Here is a 24661-nt window from a genome sequence, read left to right as displayed (position 1 = left end):
TCGGAACCGCCAATGTGCGACACAACCCCAATGAAAGCCCTCACAAAGCAAATCTCTCTGCGGTGAGTCCCACATCGCAGCTTCGCGGCTCCTCTGAACCAACTCATCGCCTCAGCTGGGCAATGCTTCCTCAATGCCAGACTTCGTATCACAAGCCCTCGTTGATGGGATCCTCAATGCCACTGCAGGATCTCACATCGTAGCTCCTCGGAACCAACGCATCGTCTCTGCTCCGTGACGCATCCTCGGCGTGTGACCGCGCGATGCTTCGCAACAAGGATTCAAGGTACTCTTGTTCAGCGGGCCTAACTGGCTCCCTGTAGCCGGCCGTGCTCCATCTAGGTTGGCCTGGACTTGTGACTTTGTCCCGGTCCGACGCGACCAAATATTCACAGTTGGTGCTTTCTGCTTTTTGGCACTACTGTCACTGAAATCTTTAAATTTGCATATGGCCTGTTTTACTGATTGGATTTTTGTCGTTTTTGTCTTGTTTTATTTATTAAGAACTACTCCATTTTTCTAATCTCGTGGGGAGATCCTTTTTTGGTGCGTTCTCACTGAGTTACTGTTTGACATTGTGCACCAATACCTTACACATTGCCTCTGAGTTAAGCCTGCCTGCTCTCTTCCAAGCTACCCAAGGTCTGAGCACAGGTTAATTTAGGGTTTGCTTGTGACTTCACCCTGACAACAATTGTGGTTCCTGCTTGAGTAGGGTTTCACCCCCCTCAGCCAGCCGCCCCATTTCTTGCAGCCTCCTAACTTCCAATATGGTTGTATCTCTTACGATAGTGCCCTCTCTCTAGGCCAGCATTTCATCAAAGAGTTAAAAACCTGTTGTAACTCAGGATCTCCTCACACTTCCAGTCTCTGTTGTTCCTCATTCGCACAGATTGCCTCATTAAACCCACAAGATGCAGTCATACACACCTCCATGTCCAGAGTCGATTCATCACTCTTTCTCTCACCAGGTAACCACATTCTCTTTCTTGAACAGGGGTCCATAAACCTCTGTAATGTCCAATAAGCATTTAACAAATTGTGCATAGAACTCACACGTCCCCAGGAATGACCGTACATGATCTTCGTCCGCAAGATGTGGCGCTCTAAGTATAGATTCTACTCGTCCAGCTACCGTAAATCAACAAGTACATGCGTGCTGGACTGCCCTCTACACTGCTTTCAAAGTGATTCAAAAAGTGAGTTAAAAAGACAAATTCCAAAGTACTCACAATATGCTCCTCACGAAGGGAATTTGTAATCCTGCATGGCGCTGCTGTGCTCTCTGTGCTGATGTCTGGAGATTCATTAAGGTCAAACTGGGACCACCAAAACACTGATTGCCTGATTCCCAAAGGGTCTCCGCACTCGTTGTGGAGTCCCCGCAGTTGTGGGGGATTCTCCGCACTCGGGCAGAGTCTCCGCAATGAGAATCATCGCTAATATTCTGCCAGAGTGCTGAGACATCCCCATGACTGCAGGGCCTCGGCCGTGAGTATGGAGACCCTTTGTGCATCTCATTGCGGAGATTCTGCCCCAAATGCAGATACTCTCCCACAACTGCAGAGCCTTCACCACAAGTGCATTGTGGAGGTTCCCCCCAGTGCGGAGACTCCCCCACAACCGCGGGTCCTCCATCATGACTGTGGAGGCCCTTTGTGAATCTCATTGCGGAGATTTCACCCCGAGTGTGGGTACTCTTCAACGACATGCGAGGCCATCGCCACGAGTGCATTGCAGAGGTTCTGCCCGGAGTGCAGATACTCTCCCACAACTGCGGGCCTCCACCACTAGTGGAGGTTCCCCTCGAGTGTGGAGACTCCCCCATGGCTGCGGGACCTCAGTCACATGTGGAAGCCCTTTGTAGATCTCCCTGCGGAGATTCTGCCCTGAGTGGGATACTCTCCAACGACATGAGGGGCCTTCGCCACAAGTGCAATGCGGAGGCCCCGCCCCGAGTGCGGATACTCTCTCATGACTGCGAGCCTTCGCCACGAGTGCATTGCGGAGGCCCCGCCCCGAGTGCAGATACTCTCTCATGACTGCGAGCCTCCGCCACAAGTGCATTGCGGAGGCCCCACCCCGAGTGCGGATACTCTCTCATGACTGCGAGCCTTCACCACGAGTTCATTGCGGAGGCCCCGCCCCGAGTGCGGATACTCTCTCATGACTGCAAGCCTTCGCCAAGAGTGCATTGCGGAGGCCCTCGCCCCGAGTGTGGATACTCTCTCATGACTGCGAGCCTTCGCCACGAGTGCATTGCGGTGGCCCTGCCCGAGTGCGGATACTCTCTCATGACTGCGAGCCTTCGCCACAAGTGCATTGCGGTGGCCCCGCCCGAGTGCGGATACTCTCTCATGACTGCGAGCCTTCGCCACGAGTGCATTGCGGAGGCCCCGCCCCGAGTGCGAGCCTTCGCCACGAGTTCATTGTGGAGGCCCCGCCCCGAGTGCGAATACTCTCTCATGACTGCGAGACTTCGCCACGAGTGCATTACGGAGGCCCCGTTCCGAGTGCAGAGACTCCACCACAACTATGGGCCTCCGCCACGAGTGTGGAGGTCCTTTGTAAATCAGGCCCTTAGAGGTGGGCGAACCGTAAAATTAGCAGGAAGAGCCTGGGTCAGCTCTGGCTCCAAGAGCCCATGCACGAGCCAAGCCTCGAAAATATCCGCCACATTAATCATGCAACAAGCAACCGGTTGGAGCGGTTCTCAAAATTCAAAAAGGGTATTTCTTTAACAGGTGGAAGCGTTTCACCGTAGTTTGTCCGATTATATCTCTGTACCTGGAGGTATTAAGTACAAGTGAACATTTTTAAACATGAACTGAGAAACATTCCTGCCCCAGCCCTGATGACCGGGCAGTTAGTGAACTAAGACCCGGGCCACTGGAATTATGCAATTGTCCGGCTGCTACGATTTTCCCTAAATTATAGATTAGCTGCATTTGCCACATAATCCATCATCTGTGGCATAATCTGCAGATTTTAATGAAAAAATTGTTTCTAGTTCAAACGGTTCAAAAGTTACTTAAAATGCAGTGACATGCGTTGCCGCGCGGTGGGAGGCCCTTTGCAAAGATTGGTTGGTCCCCTCTCTGTTGCTTATTGCTATACTTGAGTGTGAAACTGGTATTATTAAGGTGCAACCAATGCCCTAACAGTGATATCAAATTTCAAAATGAGTAAAAAATAAAAAAATACTAATACAAAATATGCCGCATTATGATGCATAATTTGGCCTTCTTGCTGCAGAATTTACTCAACCCTGCTGCATAATGTGGCCCTCTCCCACTGCGTAATTCCAGTGGTAAGAGACCAGTCAGCTGTCTAGTGGACCCTATATGTGGCCTAGATTCTTATTACAGATGGAACAACATTATAGGCTATTAAATCAAAGACAAGAGGGTTTGTATAGCTCTTTCCTGAACTCACTGTGTTTGAAGCCGCTCTCATACCTGATGACGAATAAAAAGAAGGCTTGGAGAATTTGCCTACGATCACACAATTTGGTCAAACAAAAAAGCCAGGATTCAACACAGATTTTTAAGTTTGTCACTCTACAGTTAGCTCTTGGATGGGTAACTCTTTCTGACGTCATAGGTTGATACAGTGTTTTTAATTCTTCGATGATAAGATTAATGTCAGTGACATGCAGAATCCACATTTTATTTTTGGCAGTTTTACATAGCGCGCACAGAATACCTTACCCCTTTTTTTCCGTTGCCGAGATCAGAACCTGAGTCCTGGGTTGCAGGCGCAGCCGCTGGTGTCAGGGGTCACATTGCCTCCCAATAAAGCTCGACTTGTCTTGGGCTTGGACCTCGAGCTGAGTCCGAGCCGGGCTTCTGGTTCGAGCTTGACTTGTGCTTTCAGCAGCTCGCCCACCTCTGAAACCCCCGCCTGCTGTGCCTCGTATGCTCTCGGGCGCTATATAAAGCTCTTAAATAAATAAACTGCTTGCTGGAAGACACGCAAGGCTGAATCCCTGATCACAGATGCGAACCATGGAACAGCAGACTCAGATGTTTATCCTTCCCGGGTCGATAAAGTAAATAAACTGGTAAGTAACAGAAGGCAAGACAGGTGCGTGGGTTCAAGCTCTGCTGCGTATCGTTGAGTGTAGCCTTATGTCACTGAATTGGCACTAGACAGGATGGACATACTCAGCATTTCATCCTTTCACAATTGATAACAGAATGCGATCGTGTTGGTAGTAATTACCGCCTTGTGGTCAATCTCTAGTAGTGTTCAGGTTTGAGTGGTGCTAGACAGATCACATCTCTCACCTCACCTCTTTATTCTGATAGTGTGTTCCGCCTGGACAGGTCAATGGGTTGTGCGCCTACTGCAGTGATCGCCCTGTAGCCTCCAGGCAGTTGTTCCAATCCCAGCCGGACTAACCTGGCCCTTCATCCTTCTTATGTCGGTACAGTGGACGCATAGCAGCGGGTGTCAGTCACGTCCTCAGGAGAGACAGTGCAGGTTCTGCTGTGTGGTGTGTGAGTGCCCAGGGGGGACCGGTGGAGTCACGCCCGCCTGCCACGCCTTTCAACAGCGCCCGGCGACGAGGAGCACACGGCAGCCGCATTGATCCGGCCGTCACTCATTAACGCCCATTGATCGAGGCGCACAAAAGCAACAGATTAAAGAGCGCTCAGTAGACGATCAGTCCAGGCTCGAGCGCAGGCGACGCAGCTCCAGCGGCCGTGGAAAGCGCGCAGAGGGCGTGGCGCTGGCAGCACAATATAGGCGCTTGCTCTTCTTCTGGGTAGCGCGTTCAGGGAACGGTCATGGGGACCCTGGAGAGAGGAACGCTAATACATGGGAGAGGGCTGACCACGAGCTCTGAACTCGCACTCGACGGCTACCATAACTCATTCAGGACGATACGGTGTGATCTTGGGCAAATCACGTCAAGTCCACCAGTCTCAGCTTTTAAAACAACGGGACCGTAAAGTTAAATGTCAGTACAGGGCTGAGCGGGATAAGTATCCATCAAGGAATCTGTACGTCACGCCTGGTCGACTCAGCCTTTCATCCAACTACAACGCATGTAAAGAGCGCCACTGAGCAGGTACAAGATAAAAGCTGCTACGAAGGAGTCTGGTCCGGCTGTGTTACTGCGACTGTGACTAGTGTCACTTTTGACACATGTATTGAGAACGAGACAATTACGTACGACTGCTGGGGCGTCCGCGTGCTCCGCCCCCGCTGGGTTTCCACGCAACTGGACGTATTGTGTGTCTGTGCGAAACAACACAGTCCACTCACGTTCGTGCTTCCTGTGGGCGGGGAGGGGTGGGGGGCGGGGGGGTGCTGTTCAAGTGCCGGATCCCCGCCCCCGCTACAGGGAAGACAAGGAACGCCCCATCATTCCACTCCTTGCACTGTAGCGCCACGACGCACTCGTGTTTTCAGCAGCACTCGCAGGAGTGCAGAACTGTCACGTTTCTCCGGGCAAGCACAGTCTGAAGTGCGTCAAAACACAAAAAATACACCGCGACAATGATAAAGAATGAAAGAATACACACCTAGCAATGGCAGAGAGGGACTAGTCTCTTCCAGGGTCTTTATGGCAAATTAAAACCCCTTATTACCCAACCCAGCGCTCAACAACACTTCACCACCTCTAAATCCAATTTTAATATCATTTTGTATTTTTCCTCAAAGTTAGGACCTCGAGAACAGTAGAACTCACTCACTCCACGTCTCCGAGCTCCGGGTTTGCAGCAGCCCCCCGTGGTCTCTGCTCTGTCGTGAACTCACTCACTCCAGAAGTCCGAGCCCTGGGTTTGCAGCAGCCTTCCCGTGTGCCTGCTGCCTAGGGAACTCACTCACTCCACAAGTCTCAGGCTACGGGGTTTCTGCTTCCTCGGATAATCACTCACTTAACAGGTCCAATCTCTGGGTCTGGAGCGTCCGCCTGAGGTGCTTGCTTCTTCGGGAACTCACTCACTCCATCACTCTTTATCAGTCCGAGCTCCGGGTCTGGAGCAGCCTCTCGGGGGGCCCTCCACCCTCGGGATGTCACTCACTCCCGCAGTCCGAACTCCCGTATGGAGCAGCCTCCCGGTGCGCTCGTTTCCTCGGGAACTCACTCACTCCAGGAGCAGCCTCCCGGGGTGCCTGCTCCCTCGAGATGTCACTCACTCCCGTAGTCCGAACTCCCTCTGGAGCAGCCTCCCGGTGGACATCTTTCATTCCCTCAAAAATACAACCGTTCAGCCATTAAATTAGTGCTGGGAAGATGCACGCCGGACCCTAGCAAGAACAGAGGACACTGGAAGCCAAGAGAAAGGTGCACTTAAAGGGTTAACTACTTACATTTAAAGCAGATTAAAGGCGAATCTTATGGGGCCAGAAATTGAACGTGTTTTAGCTGTTAAAGGTAGAGGCAGGATCTAATTTGCATAGATATTATTCATGAAACAATTCAATCATATGCTCAGAAGACAACAAAAAAATAAGAACATTGTACTAGTTTCAACCTACAAATATTCAGTGGCCTGGGAACGGTTTGCGGTCTAAGCAGCCAGGGATAGATCAGAGGGTTCGTGTAGCGGCGGCGAAAACACGCGCAGACCCCAGGAAGGGCACCTCTGGCAGCCGCGTCTATCACACGCGTGGTGCGGAGTGTTCCTGCCCCCCCCCCCGTGGAGCCGGCATGAAACTTGAACTCGGCGTGTACCGGAAATGACGAGGAAGACAACGAACCTGTCTGCGGCCTTAAGCAGGATGTAGTCATCGGGATAGGTGTGAACAGCGACACTAAAGTGCGGCTCGGAGAGAAGCCGGACGCACGTGCGCTGGGGGTCTGTCCGGAATTGTGGTGCGTATTGGGGGAGTTTGTGGTTCTAGACTGGACTGACGGACTGGACAGAGGGAATGGACAGAGGGGGTGATTGAATAAAAAGACTCCAGAGAGGGGCTGACAGTGACGGGACAGACAGACAAACATGGCAGGCGGACTGGAGAGACAGACTGACAGGGACAGACACGGGGAGGGGACTAACAGGGAAACATGGCAGGCGGACCGGAGAGACAGACTGACAGGGACAGGACAGGGGGACTGACATGAAAACATGACAGGCGGCTCGGAGAGACAGACTGACAGGGACAGGACAGGGGGACTGACAGGGAAACATGACAGGCGGACCAGAGAGACGGACTGACAGGGACAGGACAGTGGGACTGACAGAGAAACATGACAGGCGAACTGGAGACAATGACAGGGACAGGACAGGGGGACTGACAGGGAAACATGACAGGCGGACCAGAGAGACAGACTGACAGGGACAGGACAGTGGGACTGACAGAGAAACATGACAGGCGAACTGGAGAGAATGACAGGGACAGGACAGGGGGACTGACAGGGAAACATGACAGGCGGACCCGAGAGAAAGACTGACAGGGACAGGACAGGGGGACTGACAGGGAAACATGACAGGCGAACTGGAGACAATGACAGGGACAGGACAGGGGGACTGACAGGGAAACATGACAGGCAGACCAGAGAGACAGACTGACAGGGACAGGACAGTGGGACTGACAGAGAAACATGACAGGCAAACTGGAGAGAATGACAGGGACAGGACAGGGGGACTGACAGGGAAACATGACAGGCGGACCAGAGAGACAGACTGACAGGGACAGGACAGTGGGACTGACAGGGAAACATGACAGGCGAACTGGAGAGAATGACAGGGACAGGACAGGGGGATTGACAGGGAAACATGACAGGTGGACCCGAGAGACAGACTGACAGGGACAGGACAGGGGGACTGACAGGGAAACATGACAGGCGAACTGGACACAATGACAGGGACAGGACAGGGGGACTGACAGGGAAACATGACAGGCGGACCAGAGAGACAGACTGACAGGGTCAGGACAGTGGGACTGACAGAGAAACATGACAGGCGAACTGGAGAGAATGACAGAGACAGGACAGGGGGACTGACAGGGAAACATGACAGGCGGACCAGAGAGACAGACTGACAGGGACAGGACAGTGGGACTGACAGGGAAACATGACAGGTGGATTGGAGAGACAGACTGACAGGGACAGGACAGTGGGACTGACAGAGAAACAAGACAGGCAGACAGAAGACATGCTCTGACAGGGACGAGCCAGCGGGATAGACAGAGAAACATGACAGGCGGACTGGAGGGAATGACAGGGGCAGAACAGGGGGACCGACAGAGAAGCAAACCAGGCGACAGGAAAGACGGGCATGACGGGCAGAATGGAGAGTTGGACTGACGGAAAAGACAGAGGGGCTGACAGGGAAACATAGCAGGTGGAGAGACGGACTGACAGGGACAGGACAGAGGGACATTACAGAGGGACTGACAGAGAAACATGGCAAGTGGAAAGACGGACTGACAGGGACAGGACAGATGGACAGTACAGAGGGACTGACAGGGAAACATGGCAGGTGGCGAGACGGACTGACAGGGACAGGACAGAGGGACAGTACAGAGGGACTGACAGGGAAACATGGCAAGTGGAGAGACGGACTGACAGGGACAGGACAGATGGACAGTACAGAGGGACTGACAGGGAAACATGGCAGGTGGAGAGACGGACTGACAGGGACAGGACTGACAGGGAAACATGGCAAGTGGAGAGACAGACTGAGAGGGACAGGACAGAGGGACAGTACAGAGGCACTGACAGGAAAACATAGCAAGTGGATAGACAAACTGTCTGGGACAGGACAGAAGGACTGACATAGAAACCTTGCAGGCGGACTTGAGAGAGGGACTAGCAGGGACAGGACAGAGGGACAGTACAGAGAGACTGACAGGGAAACATGGCAAGTGGAGAGATGGACCGACAGAGACAGGACAGAGGTACTGACAGGGAAACATGGCAGGTGGAGAGACGGACTGACAGGGACAGGACAGAGGGACAGTACAGAGGGAATGATAGGGAAATGGCAGGTGGAGAGACAGACTGACAGGGACAGGGCAGAGTAACAGTATAGAGGGACTGACAGGGAAACATGCCAAGTGGAGAGACGGACTGACAGGGACAGGGCAGAAGAACTGACAGAGAAATCTTGCATCCGGACTGGAGAGAGGGACTGGCAGGGACAGGACAGAGGGACAGTACAGAGGGACTGACAGAGATACTACAGAGGGACTGATAGGGACTGGCCAGAGGGACTGACAGAGAAACCTTGCAGGTGGACTGGAGAGAGGGACTGGGAGGGGCAGGACAGAGCGGCCGCTAGAGTAACATGACAGGCAGACTGGAGAGATGGACTGACGGACAAGACAGAGGGACTGACAGGGAAACATGAAAGGCAGACCGGAGAGACGGACTGACAGGGAGTGGACAGAGCGACCGACAGAGAAACATGGTAGGCGGACTGGAAAGACAGAATGGCAGGAACAGGACAGAAGGACTGACAGAGATATGACAGAGGGACTGACAGGGATAAGACCGAGGGACTGACAGGGACAGGAGAGAGGGACTGAGAGGGATAGGACAGAGGGATTGGCAGGGACTGGGAGTGACAGCAAAGAGGGACTGACAGCAGGGTTGACAGGTCTGAACAAAGGGATAGAATAGAGGGGATGGACAGAGGGCTTGACAGATGGACAAGACAGAATAACGAACAGAAGACAGGACAAGGAGAGTGTGCGATGGGACTGAACAGAGTGTGCGGACTGGTGTATGAGAATTAAAGGAAAAACAAAAACTGAGAAACCACATCGCAGAAAGCCAGAATTAAGGAAAGACAATTTAAAGGGAATAGAAAAAAATAGAAAACTAAAGGAAACTTTATAAAGGAAAGATAATTTTAAGGGAAAAATGCAAAAGGACATTAAAAGTGGATTAAGGCGTAGTAAAGAGTTTTTGAGCTCTGGGTTGGCAATAATGGGTTTTAATGGGCGAGAGATGGTTGAAGTTTAGATGTAGAAATAAGTTTTTTTGAATTCAGGGATGGGTGGAGTTTAAGGGTGGTGAGCGTTTTTAACCCTTTCGATGCTGATGACGAGCTCAGCTCGTCATCTCCCACGGGTGTCGTGTGCTGATGACGAGCTGAGCTCGTCATGACAACAGCAAAATGGTAATTTGCAGCACAGCGCAAAAATCACCGCAGCAGCGATGCGGTTAAGCGATGGGGAATGGGGTTGTGAAGACTTGTAGAATTCACAGATGAGCGGAAATTGGGGGTGGTGGTTTTTTTTGAGTTTTAGGTTTTTTTGCGGTTTTTATATAGTGCTTACTCGACACAAATGCATTGCCTCGCTTTCCATGAGCACCAGTTACATTACACAAGGACACATTCATTTTTGGTCGGCACGGAGGAGATTACCTGATTTGCCCTGAATCACAGGATGTTGAGGTGATGCCAAGACTCAAACACTCTGGCTATTATGCCACATCCTCTCCAAGTTCAGGAAAGGGTGAAGTGTTGGGATATTGGGCCATATGCATGAAGCAAATTCGCATTCCCAAAGGCCTAAATTCACAGAATTTCGGCCTTTGCGAATGCAAATTAGCAAAATGATATGTATGAAGTATAATCTGGTGCAAAATAAGGAATCGCAAAATTTGTGATTCCTTATTTTGTAATTGCATTTAGGGAATCACAAATTTTGCGATTCCTTAAATGCAATGTATTGAAGCCAAAAAAATTTGCAAATTGCCCTTAAGGAATCGCAAATTACCACCAACTTCTAGTTGGTGGTAAGTTGCGATTTCCTTGAAAAATGCACATTTCAGCATTTTTCAAAGTGCCATGTGACGCACATACATGCCCTTAATAATCCGCATTTGTAAAGCGCACAATCACCCGTAAGGGTCTCTAGGCGCTGGGGGCCTGAGGGCATGTATGTGAGCCACATGTGCACCCATGCATATTTCAGGGGTGCAACAGCCCTGCACCCTTGAAATTATTCTCAATTTGCGATTTTCAAATTGCGAATCGCAAAATTGAGAATACCTTCCCATTCATTCCTATGGGCCTCCTGGCCCATAGAAATGAATGGGAAAGTATTCCTTAATTGCTATTTGCAATTTGCTAATCGCAATTAAGGAATACTAAGAATTTGCAAAAAAAAGTGAATTTGTACATACATACCAATGTGCGATTCTGAAATAGCGATTTCCTAAAAATAGCTATTTCAGAATCGCAAATCGGTACCTTCATACATATCGCCCATTGAGATGTTGTTACGGTTCACGGATGGGCGGGCTTTATCAGTGGCGAGTGGTTTTTAAGGTTTCTGAGATGGATAGAGTTTAGGATTGGTGAGGGGTTTTAGGGTTCATAGATGGGTGAAGAGTATGGCTGGTGAAGGGTTGTTAAGGTTCCATGATGGGTAGAGTTTGGGAGTGGTGAGGAGGTTTTAGGGTTCAGTAAATAACATAGATTAGTGCCAGGGCCTTGTGGGAAACTCACTGCAGCCTGCACCATGCAATGCCCCTGCCAGCGCTGCCAATGGCAGTTAACAATATAACCCCTAACCATCACATTCCTACAAGTGTAACAATCCAGACTATTTCAGGGCACACAAAGATATAATAAATGCATGAGAGGCTGGTATTATTCATTTTCAATGTCATTTGACTTAATAAACAAGGTTGTTGCACACATCTCAGACAGCGCCACCATGTGGTGGACTGTCACTAGAGTTGGTGCTGACAAGTGCCAGTGCTGAGCACTGGTAACCACTGGCTCAAATTAAGCACTGAGTTTAGAGGTGGTGAGGGCTTTTAGGAGTTGAGAATGGCTGGAGTTTAAGGGCAGAATGAGTTTTTGGGTCCTGAATATGTGGAATTTAGGGTGATGGTGGGTGTTCAGAGTTTGTGAGTGGGTGTAATTCAGCCATGGTAAGGAGCTTTTAGGGGGAAAATGTAATATATTTAGGATTTGTTAGGGGGCCAGGAATGGATAGAGACCAGAGTCCGTGAATTAAAAGCATCTGAAGCAGTTTGCAACTTAAAGATATAAAACTGAAGCAATGTCCCCGGAAGTAGAGCACTGAATTAAATACCTTAGATTATTTTTTCTCTAGAAAGTAAGACCTGCAATATTTACACCTTAAAAAATCTGCACACACCAGCCAATTTCAAAATAAAAGGCATTCGACTAATTGGTTTCTATGAAATGGTGACTGGCATTTTGGAGTTCCGGAGTAGCGTGCTACTAAAAAAAAAAAAGCGCCTCAACACCCGATCAGGAGTAACAAGCACTATATAAAAGCAAACCTTTTTCCCTCTTCTATCCCTTCACTATCCTTCTGAATCCAAATAACTGACTAACATATCCAACACTCAGTACTTTCTTATTTCACTATACTAATTCAACACTAATCCTTTTTGGGTTCCAGAGTAGCATGCTATTCGCCGAAAAAGCGAATCAACACCTGGTCAGGGGTAGTAAGCGCTATATAAATGCAATTACAATACAATTCATTTAGCAAGTTTCTTTTAAATAGTTTCGGTCAGGTTTGTTTCTTGGTAATGATATTCCATGAAATCGCTTTTCAATTAAATCATGTACAACCGTGGTGGACAGACGGGTGGACAGACGGACCTACAGAGGGACTGGAATGGACTGGATGGAAGGGTTGAAAAGAGGGCTTGCAGAGAGGGTCTGAGAGGAGCGAGACAGACGGACGGATAGAGGAACATGACAGAAGGGCTGGACAGAGGCTGTGGTAGGGCCTGGACAGACTGACTGACCAGTACCAGAGACAGGTATAGACGGGGGAAGAGAGGGGGCCTGGGCATAAGACTGGGGCAGACAGACTCGACAGAAGGGTCGGAAAGGGACTGGACAGAGGGACATGGCCCCCATATAAAGGTGACTCTAAGCAGAGTGTCTGCATCGAGGTTCTGGACAGGTGGACTGAATGGAGGGTATGGACAAACGGACTGGACAGACGGACTGGTCAGAAGACAGGAGTGAGGTGCTGTAGGGGTAGACGGCCGCCCCATTATGGTGACTTTAACAAGAGGACGGAGGAGCTGGTTCCGCAGCGTTCCGGTGGGCTGGCTCAGCCTTTCATCATTCCCGAAGGAGATACAAGGAGTACGACTGTGTTAGGTACCAACAACACTTGTGATAAGCAGCGCTACAAATTGTAAATCATTCATTCATTTATTTCAGGACGTTTCTGGGGGGGCGGGGGGGGGGGGGGGGATATACTCTTGGCTAATGTAGAAGATTCGGGCGAAATGTCCTCCCAGACCTGTCCCGGTTTACGAGCGATGTAAAAAGCGACTTCTCCGCGATCACACACACTCAGTGAGAGGAGAAGAAATCTTACCGTCCTGAGAGACGACTCTGCTGCGGACTCGGGAACTCACTCACTCCACAATTCCGAGCTCCTGGTCTGCAGCAGCCTCCCCGGTTTCTGCTCCCTCGGTTACTCACTCCACAAGTCCGGGGTCCGGGTCCGGAGCAGCCTCCGGGGTTTCAGCTGCCTCTGAAAATCACTCACTCGAGATAAACTCCCGTCTGGAGCATCCTGCCGGTGCGATTGATTCCTCGGGAACTCACTCACTCCAGGAGTCCGAGCTCTGGGCAGGAGCTGCCTCCCGGGGTGCCTGCTCCCTCTGGAAATCACTCACTGGACAAGTCCAAGCTCTGGGCTGGGAGCGACCTCCTGGTGTGCCTGCTTCCTCTGGAACCCACTCACTCCATCACTGCCTCCCGGTGCGCGTGTTTCCTCGGAAACTCACTCACTCCAGGAGTCCGAGCTCCGGGCGAGAGCTGCCTCCCGGGGTTCCTGCTCCCTCGGGTAATCAATCACTTCCGAAGGGCGGGCTGCGGGTCTGGGGATCCCCCCGAGGTGCCTGCTCCCCCATCTCTGACCCCAATGAGCGAGGGGGCACCTGCTGCCGTGAATAAGAAGCCGGTCCCGCGAGGAATGAGTCCCGGGGGTTGGTCTCAGAGCTCACCCGCGGGGGTGAGTGACAGCTCCATCGTCCTTTGACCAAGGAAGCTACCCCACGGGTGAGCGAGAAACAGGTCCAGCGATGAGCCCGTGGACGCGGTTAATTGTAACTGAGGGTCCCTCTCCAGGGGCGGGTGAGTACCAAGTCCAGAGAAGACTGAGTTTATTTAGCTGTGACTGAGGGTGCTCCTCCTGTGAGGAGTGAAAAACAGATCCAGAGAGGAGTGTGCGGCGGCTCCAGCAATGAGTGAGTTCCTCTAGGCAAGAGTGAGTGAGCTCCCGGGGGATGAGTAGCAGACCCGGCAGTGGGTGAATCGGAAGTTCGACCCGTCACTGAGAGAGCAGCTCGCCCAGAAACAGCAGCAGTTCGTCCCTCGAGCTCTAAGTGAGTGACACCTCCAGTGAGGAGAGAGGGAGCAGCTTTAGCTGGGGGTGAGTGATCTCCGCTGATCAGGCGGTCCGGAAATGAGCGAGTGACATAGAAACCCCAAAATCAGCAGGTTAGCATCTACAGGAATGAGTGACTGACCAGCTTCCACAATGAGTGAGTAGCAGCTTCAGCAGTGAGTGAGTCCTGGGTGGTAGCAGCTCCAGCAGTGAGTGAGTCCTGGGAGGTAGCAGCTCCAGCAGTGAGTGAGTCCTGGGTGGTAGCAGCTCCAGCAATGAGTGAGTCATGGGTTTGTAGCAGCTTCAGCAGTGAGTGAGTCCTGGGCGGTAGCAGCTTCAGCAGTGAGTGAGTCCTGGGCGGTAGCAGCTTCAGCAGTGAGTGAGTCCTGGGCGGTAGCAGCTCCAGCAGTGAGTGAGTCCTGGGTGGTAGCAGCTTCCGGAGTGAGTGAGTCCTGGGTGGTAGAGTGATTCCTGGGCGGTAGCAGCTCCAGCAGTGAGTGAGTCCTGGGCGGTAGCAGCTTCAGCAGTGAGTGAGTCCTGGGTGGTAGCAGCTCCAGCAGTGAGTGAGTCCTGGGCGGTAGCAGCTCCAGCAGTGAGTGAGTCCTGGGTGGTAGCAGCTTCCGGAGTGAGTGAGTCCTGGGTGGTAGAGTGATTCCTGGGCGGTAGCAGCTCCAGCAGTGAGTGAGTCCTGGGCGGTAGCAGCTTCAGCAGTGAGTGAGTCCTGGGTGGTAGCAGCTCCAGCAGTGAGTGAGTCCTGGGTGGGAGCAGCTTCAGCAGTGAGTGAGTCCTGGGCGGTAGCAGCTTCAGCAGTGAGTGAGTCCTGGGTGGTAGCAGCTCCAGCAGTGAGTGAGTCCTGGGCGGTAGCAGCTTCAGCAGTGAGTGAGTCCTGGGTGGTAGCAGCTCCAGCAGTGAGTGAGTCCTGGGTGGGAGCAGCTTCAGCAGTGAGTGAGTCCTGGGCGGTAGCAGCTTCAGCAGTGAGTGAGTCCTGGGTGGTAGCAGCTCCAGCAGTGAGTGAGTCCTGGGTGGTAGCAGCTTCAGCAGTGAGTGAGTCCTGGGTGGGAGCAGCTTCAGCAGTGAGTGAGTCCTGGGTGGTAGCAGCTCCAGCAGTGAGTGAGTCCTGGGCGGTAGCAGCTTCAGCAGTGAGTGAGTCCTGGGTGGTAGCAGCTCCAGCAGTGAGTGAGTCCTGGGTGGGAGCAGCTTCAGCAGTGAGTGAGTCCTGGGCGGTAGCAGCTTCAGCAGTGAGTGATTCCTGGGCGGTAGCAGCTTCAGCAGTGAGTGAGTCCTGGGTGGTAGCAGCTCCAGCAGCGAGTGAGTCCTGGGTGGTAGCAGCTTCAGCAGTGAGTGAGTCCTGGGCGGTAGCAGCTTCAGCAGTGAGTGAGTCCTGGGCGGTAAGCAGTGAGTGAGTCCTGGGCGGTAGCAGCTTCAGCAGTGAGTGAGTCCTGGGTGGTAGCAGCTCCAGCAGTGAGTGAGTCCTGGGTGGTAAGCAGTGAGTGAGTCCTGGGTGGTAGCAGCTCCAGCAGTGAGTGAGTCCTGGGTGGTAGTGAATGAAATTCAGGTTCAAGAAAAATGCGATGAGCCAGGGAGGCGCGTGGGCTTCGAGCTGCGAGAGATGGCGAATAGCCAGCTCCAGCGAGAGGGAGCTCTCCGCACAGCTGTGGCAGGGGGGTCGGGAGCTCTGACGAGAAGAGGGGAGCTCGCTACACAGCTGTGTGTGTGTGTGTGGGGGGGGGGGGGGGGGGGGGGGGGGCAGCTCCGGTGAGGAGAGGTGAGGAACTGAAGAGACGAGCTCCGGTCAAGAGTGAGGGGGGAGCTCCCTCTAGATACAGCCAGAGACAGGGAGTGAAAACTCAACTAAGCGATGAGTGAGAAATACGCTGAGCTCGTGTGAGAAGGGAGCTCTCTACACAGCTGTGGCAGGAGGGGGGCGAGCAGCTCCGGTGAGGAGAGGAGAGCTGCAGAGACGAGCTCCGCTCAGGAGTGAGGGAGGGGCTCTCTTTAGCAACAGTCAGAGATGGGGAGTGAGGAACTACGCGACGAGTAGGGAGCTCAGCCCCAGTCACTAAAGGGGCAGTGGCCCCTGAAGTGATGAGCGCGGAGCTTCAGTGAGGAGCTGTAGAGATGAGCTCCAGTGATGAGTGAGTGAGTGAAAGAAGAGCTGTAGAGATGAGCTCCAGTGATGAGTGAGTGAGTGAAAGAAGAGCTGCAGAGATGAGCTCTAGTGATGAGTGAGTGAAAGAAGAGCTGTAGAGATGAGCTCTAGTGATGAGTGAGTGAGTGAAAGAAGAGCTGTAGAGATGAGCTCTAGTGATGAGTGAGTGAGTGAAAGAAGAGCTGTAGAGATGAGCTCTAGTGATGAGTGAGTGAGTGAAAGAAGAGCTGTAGAGATGAGCTCCAGTGATGAGTGAGTGAGTGAAAGAAGAGCTGTAGAGATGAGCTCTAGTGATGAGTGAGTGAAAGAAGAGCTGTAGAGATGAGCTCTAGTGATGAGTGAGTGAGTGAAAGAAGAGCTGTAGAGATGAGCTCCAGTGATGAGTGAGTGAGTGAAAGAAGAGCTGTAGAGATGAGCTCTAGTGATGAGTGAGTGAGTGAAAGAAGAGCTGTAGAGATGAGCTCCAGTGATGAGTGAGTGAAAGAAGAGCTGTAGAGATGAGCTCCAGTGATGAGTGAGTGAGTGAAAGAAGAGCTGTAGAGATGAGCTCCAGTGATGAGTGAGTGAGTGAAAGAAGAGCTGTAGAGATGAGCTCTAGTGATGAGTGAGTGAGTGAAAGAAGAGCTGTAGAGATGAGCTCCAGTGATGAGTGAGTGAAAGAAGAGCTGTAGAGATGAGCTCCAGTGATGAGTGAGTGAGTGAAAGAAGAGCTGTAGAGATGAGCTCTAGTGATGAGTGAGTGAAAGAAGAGCTGTAGAGATGAGCTCTAGTGATGAGTGAGTGAGTGAAAGAAGAGCTGTAGAGATGAGCTCCAGTGATGAGTGAGTGAGTGAAAGAAGAGCTGTAGAGATGAGCTCCAGTGATGAGTGAGTGAGTGAAAGAAGAGCTGTAGAGATGAGCTCTAGTGATGAGTGAGTGAAAGAAGAGCTGTAGAGATGAGCTCCAGTGATGAGTGAGTGAAAGAAGAGCTGTAGAGATGAGCTCCAGTGATGAGTGAGTGAGTGAAAGAAGAGCTGCAGAGATGAGCTCCAGTGATGAGTGAGTGAAAGAGGAGCTGTAGAGATGAGCTCCAGTGATGAGTGAGTGAGTGAAAGAAGAGCTGCAGAGATGAGCTCCAGTGATGAGTGAGTGAAAGAGGAGCTGTAGAGATGAGCTCCAGTGATGAGTGAGTGAGTGAAAGAAGAGCTGCAGAGATGAGCTCCAGTGATGAGTGAGTGAAAGAGGAGCTGTAGAGATGAGCTCCAGTGAGTCGTGAGTGGAAGCGGAGCTTCCTCTAGCAGCAGTCAGAGTCAGAGAGCTCAAGTGAGGAGTGAGGGCGGAGCTCTCTCTTGTAGCCGTCGTGATGGGAAGTGAGGACATTAGTGATAAATAAGGAGGTGAGCTCCAGTTATGAGTGAGGGGGGAGCTCCCTCTTGACGCTGTCGGACACACCCTCGCACACTTCTGATGAGTGACCTCCTCAAACAGTGTGCAGCGCCTCCCCACTAGCTGCTAAAGGACCGCCCTATGCAACGCAGAGCTTCACGTACGGATCAAGAGTGACAATCTATTGCATTCACAACCCCTCGCACTGCTGATGAGGGACTGTCTCATGGAATGCACAGCCTCTCGCACGGCTGAGGAGGGACCATCTCATGCAATGCACAGCCTCTCGCACTGCTGAGGAGGGACCATCTCATGCAATGCACAGCCTCTCACACTGCTGAGGAGGGCCTGTCTCATGCAATGCACAGCCTCTCGCACTGCTGATGAGGGACTGTCTCATGGAATGCACAGCCTCTCGCACTGCTGAGGAAGGACCATCTCATGCAAGGCACAGCCTCTCGCACTGCTGAGGAGGGACCATCTCATGCAATACACAGCCTCTCACACTGCTGAGGAGGGCCTGTCTCATGCAATGCACAGCCTCTCGCACTGCTGAGGTGGGACCATCTCATGCAATGCACAGCCTCTCGCACTGCTCAGGAGGGACCATCTCATGCAATGCACAGCCTATTACACTGCTGAGGAGGGACTGTATCATGGAATGCACAGCCTCTCGCACTTCTGAGGAGGGACTGTCTCATGCAATGCACTGCCTCTCGCACTGCTGATGAGGGACTGTCTCATGGAATGCACAGCCTCTCACACTGCTGATGAGGGATCAACTCATGCAATGCACAGCCTCTTACACTGCTGATGAGGGACCATCTCATGCAATGCACAGCCTCTCGCACTGCTCAGGAGGGACCATCTCATGCAATGCACAGCCTCTTTCACTGCTCAGGAGGGACCATCTCATGCAATGCACAGCCTCTTACACTGCTGATGAGGGACCATCTCATGCAATGCACAGCCTCTCGCACTGCTCAGGAGGGACCATCTCATGCAATGCACAGCCTCTCGCACTGCTGAGGAGGGACCATCTCATGCAATGCACAGCCTCTCACACTGCTGAGGAGGGACCATCTCATGCAATGCACAGCCTCTCACACTGCTCAGGAGGGACCATCTCATGCAATGCAAAGCCTCTTACACTGCTGATGAGGGACCATCTCATGCAATGCACAGCCTCTTGCACTGCTCAGGAGGGACCATCTCATGCAATGCACGGCCTCTCGCACTGCTGAGGAGGGACCATATCATGCAATTCACAGCCTCTCGCACTGCTGAGGAGGGACCATCTTATGCAATGCACAGCCTCTCGCACTGCTGAGGAGGGACCATCTCATGCAAAGCACAGCCTCTTGCACTGCTGAGGAGTGATTATCTCATGCAATGCACAGCCTCTTGCACTGCTGAGGAGGGACTGTCTCATGAAATGCTCAGCCTCTCGCACTGCTGAGGAGGGTCCATCTCAGGCAATGCACAGCCTCTCACACTGCTGAGGAGCGACCATCTCAGACAATGCAGAGCCTCTCGCACTGCTGAGGAGGGACCATCTCATGCAATGCACAGCCTCTCGCACTGCTGATGAGGGACTGTCTCATGCAATGCACAACCTCTCACACTGCTGATGAGGGACTGTCTCATGCAATGCACAACCTCTCACACTGCTGATGAGGGACTGTCTCATGCAATGCACAGCCGCTCGCACTGCTGATGAGGGACTGTCTCATGCATTGCACAGCCTCTCGCAGTGCTGAGGATGGATCATCTCAAGCAAAGTACATCCTCTTGCTCTGCTGAGGAGGGACCATCTCATGCAATGCACAGCCTCTCGCACTGCTGAGGAGGGACCATCTCATGCAATGCACAGCCTCTCGCACTGCTGAGGAGGGACCATCTCATGCAATGCACAGCCTCTCACACTGCTGAGGAGGGACCATCTCATGCAATGCACAGCATCTTGCACTGCTGAGGAGGGACCATCTCATGCAATGCACAGCCTCTCGCACTGCTGATGAGGGGCCATCTCATGCAATGCACAGCCTCTCGCACTGCTGATGAGGAAACATCTCATGCAAAGTACAGCCTCTCGCACTGCTGAGGAGGAACCATCTCATGCAATGCACAGCCTCTCGCACTGCTGATGAGGAAACATCTCATGCAAAGCACAGCCTCTCGTACTGCTGAGGAGTGACCATCTCATACAATGCACAGCCTCTTGCACTGCTGAGGAGGGACTATCTCATGCAAAGCACAGACTCTCGCACTGCTGAGGAAGGACCATCCCACGCAATGCACAGCCTCTCGCACTGCTGAGGAGTGACCATCTCATACAATGCACAGCCTCTCGCAGTGCTGAGGAGGGATCATCTCAAGCAAAGTACATCCTCTTGCACTGCTGAGGAGGGACCATCTCATGCAATGCACAGCCTCCCGCACTGCTGAGGAGGGACCATCTCATGAAATGCACAGCCTCTCGCACTGCTGAGGAGGGACCATCTCATGCAATGCACAGCCTCTCGCACTGCTGAGGAGGGACCATCTCATGCAATGCACAGCATCTTGCACTGCTGAGGAGGGACCATCTCATGCAATGCACAGCCTCTCGCACTGCGGATGAGGGACCATCTCATGCAAAGTACAGCCTCTCGCACTGCTGAGGAGGAACCATCTCATGCAATGCACAGCCTCTCGCACTGCTGATGAGGAAACATCTCATGCAAAGCACAGCCTCTCGTACTGCTGAGGAGTGACCATCTCATACAATGCACAGCCTCTCGCACAGCTGAGGAGGGACTATCTCATGCAAAGCACAGACTCTCGCACTGCTGAGGAAGGGCCATCTCACGCAATGCACAGCCTCTCGCACTGCTGAGGAGGGACCATCTCATGCAATGCAGAGCCTCTTGCACTGCTGAGGAGGGACCATCTCATGCAATGCACAGCCTCTCGCACTGCTGAGAAGGGACCATCTCATGCAATGCACAGCCTCTCGCACTGCTGAGGAGGGACCATCTCATGCAATGCACAGCCTCTCGCACTGCTGAGGTGGGACCATCTCATGCAAAGTACAGCCTCTCGCATTGTTGATGAGGGGCTGTATTATGCAATGCACAGCCTCTTGCACTGCTGAGGTGGGACCATCTCATGCAAAGTACAGCCTCTCGCACTGCTGATGAGGGACCGTCTTATGCAATGCACAACCTCTCCTACCACTGATGAAGGACTGTCTCATGGAATGCACAGCCTCTTGCACTGCTGATGAGGGACCATTCTCATGCAATGCACAGCCTCTCACACTAATGAGGAGGGACCATCTTATGTAATACACAGCCTCTCCTGCCCCTGATGAGGGACTGTCCCACTTGAAGCTCAGACTTTTCCACTGCTGATGAGGGACCATCTCACTTGAAGGTCAGACTCTTGCACTGCTTATGAGGGACCATCTCACTTGAAGCTCAGGCTCTCACACTGCTTATGAGGGACCATCTCACTTGAAGCTCAGCCTCTTGCATTGCTGATGAGGGACCATCTCATACAATGCACAGCCTCTCGCACAGCTGAGGAGGGACTATCTCATGCAAAGCACAGACTCTCGCACTGCTGAGGAAGGGCCATCTCACGCAATGCACAGCCTCTCGCACTGCTGAGGAGGGACCATCTCATGCAATGCAGAGCCTCTTGCACTGCTGAGGAGGGACCATCTCATGCAATGCACAGCCTCTCGCACTGCTGAGAAGGGACCATCTCATGCAATGCACAGCCTCTCGCACTGCTGAGGAGGGACCATCTCATGCAATGCACAGCCTCTCGCACTGCTGAGGTGGGACCATCTCATGCAAAGTACAGCCTCTCGCATTGTTGATGAGGGGCTGTATTATGCAATGCACAGCCTCTTGCACTGCTGAGGTGGGACCATCTCATGCAAAGTACAGCCTCTCGCACTGCTGATGAGGGACCGTCTTATGCAATGCACAACCTCTCCTACCACTGATGAAGGACTGTCTCATGGAATGCACAGCCTCTTGCACTGCTGATGAGGGACCATTCTCATGCAATGCACAGCCTCTCACACTAATGAGGAGGGACCATCTTATGTAATACACAGCCTCTCCTGCCCCTGATGAGGGACTGTCCCACTTGAAGCTCAGACTTTTCCACTGCTGATGAGGGACCATCTCACTTGAAGGTCAGACTCTTGCACTGCTTATGAGGGACCATCTCACTTGAAGCTCAGGCTCTCACACTGCTTATGAGGGACCATCTCACTTGAAGCTCAGCCTCTTGCATTGCTGATGAGGGACCATCTCACTTGAAGCTCAGCCTGTCACACTGCTGATGAGGGGTTTCTCGGTTGCTTGTATTCTGATTCGGATGAGGCCTGGCCTGGCCGTTCGGGCTGGACTGTTCCTATTGAAGCATCGTCCAGATGATTTGCATATGGTGGGTCTAATCTGAAGTGGCATCCTGGGAAAAAGACCGATGGGTTGGAATACTGCTGAAAGCGAGTGCCAATGGTTAGACGTATTGCAAGCATTTCTCCAATCAACTTTTGCTTGTTCAAGCATTCGTTGAGTCAACAAGCTCGCTCACGGTGCAAATAGTCCTACATTACCAACCAGCATCTCCACAGCTGCACTCGTGACTAAACCAGTGAACAACTGCAGAGATGCACCCACCCCACACACACACACACACTCACAACACAGACGTGTGCACACACACACATACAGTCACACAGACGCACGCACACATACACACAAACACACACACACACTCACAACACAGACGTGTGCACACACACACAGTCACACGGACGCACGCACACATACACACAAACACACTGCGCTAAAAAGGTTAAAGTGATGTTATAGTTAGGTGAAAATCTCAGTGACAGCGTAACGTTTTAAACTTAAAAAACATATTTCAAATGTTGCAGTCATGGTAGCAATAATGTTATAGAATGTCATGCGTGATGTTATATGTGGTGTAATTAGCTGTGCACGGTGAGGGTAAGAGTTCTAGTTACCCTAAAGCACACTTTCTGGATTAAGAGCTCGCTTCCTGCCCAGTTTGGTGTGTTTCCGTTCAGCTGTTTTTGTGGTAGTGCTGCCCAAAATCTTTTATGACCAATGCATTAGGAAATGTGGTTTTGAGATCCCCTTTTTTCATGGCTCCCACTTGACGGATCATCCCAAAACTTTCCAGGAAGGAGCTGAGGTGGACAAACACATTTAAAAAAATGTTTTGCAAAGATTATTATATATATTACTCACAGACGGTTGCCAGTGGGTAGTTGTAGATAGGACCGGGCTTCCATAGGAAAAGCGTTTTTTGTTTTCCTGATAACTTTAGTGCCCTTTGATGAATGGTTATAAAACTTTCCAAGAAAATGTTTTTCCACCTCTGCTCCTAACTGAGAAGCATGGGGGGATCCATCAAACAATGGCCCAGTAAACGGGGGTGGCCTCAAAACATGTTTTTTTCATTCATTTACCTTTAGAAATTTTAGACACTGTTACAGTCCGAATGGTTTGAATCGTTTTACACAAAATTTGTTAGAAAGGTAGATCTTGGTCCAGAAACAGTGGTTTTTGTGATTTGAGGTAAATCTGTTCAGTAGTTTTTAAACAATTAGTGCTAAAAACATAAAAATTTTAAATTTCACACCGAGGAGTATCCGGAGGGCTGACAGATCTCGTGCAGAGATCGGATTGGCTGCCACCACAATAACAACGATGTGGGGGCAGCTATCTTAAAAATAAGGTTTTTTTTGTTTTTTTTCCCCCAAGGTCCAAAAATTACGCTGCTTGGCACCTGTTTGCACATTTGTATACCCAATAGGGCGACATCGATATAGGAATGGGTATCTGATTGCAGCATACTTCCCTGAGGGTTGTTCCAAAGCTGTGTTGTTGGAGTTTGGCAATTTATACTGAGGGGTGATTCACTTCGCATCATCATTTAGTGCCCCTACCAGTCTATCTGTGACAGTATGCCCATCTCCACGCACTACTATTTGGTCACCAAGGGCGCATATGAGGACAAAAAAAAAAGAAAAGTGTAGAAAAGACATAATGGGGCAACTTAGGGATACCCTGACCCCTACGCCTAGCGTTTGGGACCCCAAAAAGTTTTTTATTTAACTGTTGCTGCAAATTTGCGCTGGATCAGCAAATCCAGAGCAAAATAAAAGAAAAAAAGGCAGGCTCCTGCACCACTTTGAAATCCCTTGGGGTAGGCCAAAAGGTAGCATATTAAGCGTCCCATAGGACTATTTTCTAACAAGGGCAGTCGGGAGCGGTTGCAGTGAGAGGGCTGTTTCTTGAGATGATTTGCTACTGCTTGAGTAAAATTTCTACACAATTTGCAAATGGGCACGCTGCTCTTGTGCAGAGCATGGTGATATTTGCACTGTTTTTAAGCGCTGTTCGTGCTACTGGAGCTAAATTGCAGCACAAGCAGCGACATACGCATATATTCGCCCATTGCCAAAATTCCACAGAATCTTGCAGCATTTTTGTGTAGCTCCAAACTTAAACACATTGAGGAACAATTGGATTTTACTATTCCAACTTAACCTCATTGGGGAAAGTGTTGGAATTTGGAGAGGGAGGCAAATATTCTATTTCAACTGAAACCTTAACCACATTTGGGGAAAGTTTTTCACTTTGGAGGTAGAATTAACTATTAAAAGGCCAAAAATATTTTTTAACTTGTTTTATTGTTTTTAAATGCAACCAAAAGCACAGTACAACGTTGGCATGTTCCAACTTGCATACAAAAGTAATATTCAGCAATATCTGTATTGTACTATAAAAATAAAGGGTC

The 24661-nt window shown here is 51.2% G+C and overlaps 1 protein-coding gene across 2 annotated transcripts in view; it reads right to left on the bottom strand.

Moving 5' to 3' along the window:
* Positions 1-14176, bottom strand: part of NMUR1 (neuromedin U receptor 1) — a 251271-nt gene extending 237095 nt beyond the window's left edge. Inside the window, exon 1 of one of the 2 annotated variants that reach the window (XM_086944557.1) lies at positions 13297-14176. The gene's annotated coding sequence lies outside the window, so the exon portion shown is untranslated. Of the gene's footprint in view, positions 1-3710; positions 3731-13296 lie in introns of those variants that run through there. The other variant, XM_086944558.1, reaches the window with a different exon arrangement.
* Between the last annotated feature and the right edge of the window lie 10485 nt (positions 14177-24661).

Source organism: Lissotriton vulgaris, chromosome 11 (assembly GCF_964263255.1).
Source record: "Lissotriton vulgaris chromosome 11, aLisVul1.2, whole genome shotgun sequence".
NCBI lineage: Eukaryota > Metazoa > Chordata > Amphibia > Caudata > Salamandridae > Lissotriton > Lissotriton vulgaris.
Note: the sequence above shows the minus strand (reverse complement) of the source record. Positions and strands in the feature narration are given on the sequence as shown.